The sequence below is a fragment of the Neophocaena asiaeorientalis genome, unplaced genomic scaffold (genome assembly GCF_003031525.2).
Source record: "Neophocaena asiaeorientalis asiaeorientalis breed wild unplaced genomic scaffold, Neophocaena_asiaeorientalis_V1.1 scaffold256, whole genome shotgun sequence".
Lineage (NCBI taxonomy): Eukaryota > Metazoa > Chordata > Mammalia > Artiodactyla > Phocoenidae > Neophocaena > Neophocaena asiaeorientalis.
Window position 1 is genome coordinate 2,268,654 of NW_020185324.1, and position 6,126 is coordinate 2,274,779.

At 39.9% G+C, this 6,126-nt stretch overlaps 1 pseudogene; it reads left to right on the forward strand.

Moving 5' to 3' along the window:
• The first annotated feature begins 583 nt into the window (after positions 1–583).
• On the forward strand, positions 584–5,763 carry LOC112392509 (tigger transposable element-derived protein 1-like; annotated as a pseudogene).
• The last annotated feature ends 363 nt before the right edge of the window (positions 5,764–6,126 follow it).

Consider the following 6,126-nt stretch of genomic DNA (forward strand, 5'->3'; position numbering starts at 1 on the left):
CCTAAAGTGTTAGTTGTTGGGATGGGAAGGGAGGACATGCAAGAGCACTACAGGACTCGTGAGCCCTTCTTTGTCTCTTCCTATCCCTTTGCTTTTCTTTCTCCTTCCACCTCTGAATCGCGCTGAGATGAGAAACATAGGAAAAAGAGCAGGGTGGGCGGGGGGTGGGGGGGGACACAAGTTTTTTTATTTTTTAAATTTTTATTCACGTATAGCTGATTTACAATGTTGTGTTAGTTTCACGAGCACAGCAAAGTGATTCAGCTTTATATATATGAATATATATACATATTTTTTCAGATTCTTTTCCATTATAGGTTATTACAAGATATTGAGTATAGTTCCCTATGCTATACAGTAGGTCCTTACTGGTTATGTATTATGTATATAGTAGCACAAGTTTGGCTTTGGGCATGCCAAATGTGAGGATCAACTGGGATTCTCTGGTAGAGATGTCCCATCCGCAGGGATCTGGGGCTCAGGAGAGATCCAGCCTGCACTACATATATTTAGTTAGAAGTCATTTGGCCTTGGGGTGGTAGTTAATGTGGTGAGAGTAGATGGAGGAGCTTTCCAGGGAAAGATGGTAGAAGGTGAAGAGAACAGGGCCAATGACAGACCCTATGGGAGCACCACAGTCAAGGACTGGCCAGATGAAGGGGATGATACAGAGGAGACCAAGACAGAGAGGCCAGAGACTCAGAAGGTAACTGATAGACCAAGAGAGGACAGAATTTTAAAAAGAAAGGTACTCAGGATTGTTAAGTACTTCAGAGAGATCAAAGGGCAAAGGGGTTTAAGTAGCAGCCATTGGACTTATCAATTAGGAGACCCTCGGAGACCAAGTGCCAATTGGGCAAAATGGTGCAAAACTGTGTCAGATGATGTATGGCACTTTTCTGACACATAAGCCCCCTCAGCACCCAAATTCCAGATAGACTGGTTGCTTATCTGTCCTTCCAACAGGCCAAAAGCACCCTTACCTCTGGGTCTTTGCTGCTATCCACGCCCCTGCCCAGATGTCCTTCCTCTCTTCTCTCCTATGACCTTACTTTTGCTCCTTTCTCAAGGCTTGGCTCAATTTCGATTTTGAAAGTCTTCCCTAATCACTCTATCTTCCCTCCCCGCTCCTCCTCTGCCCACCCAGCCTTTGTGTGCTCATTCCCCCTTCAAACCTCCTTTAAGATTTTAATCTATTTGAGGATGGATGCAAACAAATTACATTTGTTGTAGACATCTCAAAATATCATGAAATCAGGGAATATAAACACTCATGAGCACTTCTTGAAAATCAGCTCCCTGGTGACACCTTGCCCCAAAAATGAACCAAAATAAAGAACTCAGGAATAGAATAATACCTGCTAAATCTAAATATAAACTTAATATAAATCTGAGAGCTACAACTTGAGCAAATATAGCTGGAGAACAGAAAGAAAAAGAGTTAAACCCTGGTGAAGTAAGTGTTCTCTGTGGAGAGAGAAGGAGAGGTGAAAGGAAACAGAAACATGTTAATCTAGTTGTAGTGGCAGAGATAGTAGTTCCTGAAATGTTTCTGTAAAGTTCAAAAAGAAATTATGAAAACCATTAAGAAGCAGAATTTTTAAAAAGTCTTTCTCAATTTCAGACACTGTAGATGGGCACCTTCTCCTAATGCTTTTGAACTCATAAAACATATATGATTACAAAGGAAATGAATTACAATGAAACACAGTTATAAAATTAATAAAAATTTTGATACAGAAGTATGTTTACTAATGCATTAAAAACCAAATCTCATGATGAGTTTAATAATTACTATAATTTTGAAGCAGTGATAAGTTTTTTTTTTTTTTTTTTTTGCGGTACGCGGGCTCTCACTGTTGTGGCCTCTCCCGTTGTGGAGCACAGGCTCCGGACGCGCAGGCTCAGCGGCCATGGCTCACAGGCCCAGCCGCTCCGCGGCATGTGGGATCTTCCTGGACTGTGGCACAAACCCGTGTCCTCTGCATTGGCAGGCAGACTCTCAACCACTGCGCCACCAGGGAAGCCCAGTGATAAGTATTAATGATATTTTGAAATATCTACAAAAAATGTAATATGATATGAAAATACCTGTCGCATGTACTGTTAATACTATGATGGTTTGTAGTCAACATTCATAGTTGAAGGAAATGCTAAGTTTCAATTAGATGTTGGCAAAAATGAAGACGCAATTCTTTTTCTCATTTCAGTTCACAGGCCAGCTCAATTCTTTCTCTCTACAGATTTCCAGGGGTCCTTAGACCTCCATATTAAGAAACTCTCCTCTAATGCTAACACAACTCAGAATCTCATATTTTTTCTGTTCTTGAAGAAAGGACTTACATAAATAAATAGATGAAATCATTTTTTCCTCTGTCCTTAAGTGGTGGTGAAATTAATCATTTTTTTAGGGTCATACTCAATTGTTAATGATCCACTTATAGAAAACAGTACTGGTTTTAAGTGTCCTTATCTTGGTATATTTTGGTTATGAATAAAAGGGAAAAGGCTAGGAGAATTTTGTCTTCAGTTTGAATTGCCTTACATAGATGTGAGTATTGGAAATAAAAGAAGTAGCATTGCCTTGGGCACAATGTGTTCTTTCTGGCTCTTTTGTGCTTATTAGCACTCTGTTGGTTGAATGGGAAATTCCTAGAAAGTTGGACTTTGTGTCCCCGTAATCCTTAGGGGAATTAAGCCAATTCAACACAACAGAATTTGAAAGTAATACATCACTAATTTGTCTAAGTGGAACAGTTGAAATTCGTCGAGTAGAGGCAGTCTCATAAGCTTTATTCTTACTCAGAGCTGGACTCTTACTGAAGTTGCAACATTAGGGATAAGAGAAGGAAAGGCAAGGTTGGTGGAAATAAGGTAGATTTTGGCAAAATGACTCCTTTCCAGGATGAGAGCATTTAGCGTTTCCAGAATGGCAGACATTTATATTCTATTAAAACTAGGATTCACTGCAGGATGTGGGATGAAAAGAATTTCACTGCTTGTCTAGTGCACCTAACCAGTTTTCCATCCACACATTTTTGAGGTTCACTTGAACTTGGCTGTGTCCTCATACTTCCATGGCCACTCGAGCTTCCTGTTATTATTAGCCCATGAGTCTAAAAGGTATAATTTTCTTCCTTTTTCTTCCAGTTGGCCTGCATATGCTGTTCACTCTTATACTCCATGTTCGGCTTGCGCTGTCAATCAAAGATAGACTTTTTCTTCATAAGGCCGCCTCCTTGGGTGGTCAGTTGTCCTCCAAGTTTCTATATAATACTAGAAGATGAGACATTACTCAATACATGCAGAATTATATGACCAACATTAATGGGAATGTGTCGGGGATGGTCTTTTATTTTCCTCTGGGTTCCTTAAAGTTTCCACTGAGAACACTTTAGTAAGTTCAGGAGTCAGGCAATAAATTCACAATTTTTTAATAACAGCTCCATTGGAACTCAGGCAGCAGGTACCACACAGTTCTAGACAAAGATTGTCACTGTCCAGGAATTCGTTTTCAAGTATTCATCTCCAACACGAGAATAAAAGATGCTACTATATGCCAGGCACCGTGCATTGTAATAGGCTTCTGCCAAAGCAAGAATCAGTTGCCTATAGACAGTAAGATATGCAGGCATACCTTGTTTTACTGTACTTTACTTTTCTGTGCTTCATAGATATTGCGGTTTTGTTTTTTTTTACAGTTAGAAGGTCTGTGGCAACCCTGCATTAATCAAGTCTATAGGCACAACTTTTTCAAAAGGTTTTGATCACTTCATGTTTCTGTGTCATATCTTGGTAATTCTTGCAGTATTTCAAACTTTTTCGTTATTGTTACGTTTGTCATGGTGATTTGTGATCAGTGATCTTAGATTTTCTATTGTAATTGATTTGGGGTGCCATGAACTTCACCCATGTGACAATGCTAACTTAATTGATAAATGTTTTTTTTATTCTGACTGCTCCACCTACCGGCCATTCCCCCATCTCTCTCCCTCTCCTTGGGCCTCCCCCTTCCATAAAACACAACCATACTGAGATTAGGCCAATTCATCCTACAGTGGTCTTTAAGTTTTCAGGTCAAAGAAGGGGTCACACATCTCTCACTTTAAATCAAAAGCCAGAAATGATTAAGCTTAGTGAGGAAGATGTGTCAAAAGTCAGGAGAGGCTGAAAGCTAGGCCCCTTACCCCAAACAGGTAACCAAGTTGTAAACGCAAAGCAAAAGTTCTCGAAGGAAATTAAATATAAACACAGAAATGATAAGAAAGGAAAACAACCTTATTGCTGATATGGAGAAAGATCTGGATAGAAAATCAAACCAGCCACAACATTGCCGTAAGCCAAAGCTTAATCCAGAGATAGGCCCTAACTGTCTTCAACTTCTGAAGGCTGAGGGAGGTAAGGAAGCTACTGAAGAAAAGTTTGAAGCTGGCAGAGGTTGGTTCATGAGGGTTAAGGAAAGATGCCATCTCCATAACATAAAAGTGCCAGGTGAAGCAGCAAGTGCTGCTATAGGATCTGCAGCAAGTTATCCAGAAAAGCTAGCTAAGATAATTCTTGAGGGAGGCTGCACTAAATAACAGATTTTCAATGTAGACGTAACAGCCCTTTATTGGAAAAAGATGCCACGTAGGACATTCATAGCTAAAGAGGTGAAGTCAAGGCCTGGCTTCAAATCTTCGAAGGACAGCCTGACTCTCTTGTTAGGGTCTAATGCATCTGATGACTTGAAGTTGAAGCCATTGCTCATTTACCATTCTGAGAATCCTATGGCCCTTAAGAATTATGCTCAATCTATTCTGCTTATGCTCTGCAGTGGAACAACAAAGCCTGGGTGACAGCACATCTCTTTACAACATGGCTTATCGAATATTTTAAGAGACCTACTGCTCAGAAAAAAAGATTCCTTTCAAAATATTACTGCTCATTGACGACGTACTTGGTCACCTAAGAGCTCTGATGGAGATGTACAATGAGATTCATGTTGTTGTCAGGCCTGCTAACACAACATCCATTCTGCAGCCCATAGATCAAGGAGTAATTTCAACCTTCAAGGCTTCTTATTTAAGAAATATATTTCTAAGGCTATAGCTGCTGTAGATGGTGATTCCTCTGATGAATTTGGGAAAAGTCAACTGAAAACCTTCTGGGAAGGGTACACCATTCCAGATGCCATTAACAACATTCGTGATTCACTGGAGTTTGGAAGAAGTTGATTTTAACCTTCATGCCTGACTTTGAGGGGTTCAGGACTTCAGTGAAGGAAGTAAATGCAGATGTGGTGGAAACAGCAAGAGAGCTAGAATTAGAAGCAGAGTCTGAAGATGTGACTGAATTGCTGCGATCTCGTGATAAAGCTTTAACAAATGAAGAGTTGCTTCTTATGAATGAGCAAAGAAAGTGGTTTCTTTAGATGGAATCTGCTCCTGGTGAAGATGCTACGAGGATTGTTGAAATGATGAGAAAGGGTTTAGAATATTACATAAACTTAATTGCTAATGTAGCAGCAGGGTTTGAGAGGATTCATTCCAAGTTTTAAAAAAAGTTCTACTGTAAGAAAACGCTATCAAACAGCATGCATGCTACAGAAGATCATTCATGAAAGGAAGAGTCAATCGATGAGGCAACCTTCATTGCTGTCTTATTTTAAGAAATCGCCACAGCCACCCCAGCCTTCAGCAGCCAACCTCCTCATCAGCAGCCATCAACACAGAGGCAAGACTCTCCACAGCAAACAGAGTATGACTCACTGAAGGCTCAGATGATGGTTAGCACTTTTTAGCAATAGTAAGTATTTTAAAATTAAGGTCTGTCCATGTTTTTAGACAAAATGCTCTTGCATATATAATAGGCTACAGTATACTGTGAGCATAACTTTTATATGCATTGGGAAACCAAAAAACTCATGTGAATTCCTTTTTTGCGATATTCGCTTTATTGCAGTGGTCTGGAACTAAAGCCACAATATCTCTGAGGTATGTCTGTAATACATGTAGTAGTACTCTTAAGTTTAGGAGTAGCTAGCATGTTTCTGCACTCATGAGAGATCAGTAGAAACTTGCTGAAAACAAACACAGATGTGGGAGGTCCTGAATTCAGGAGTACTTCACTTGACCCTCCTTTAAA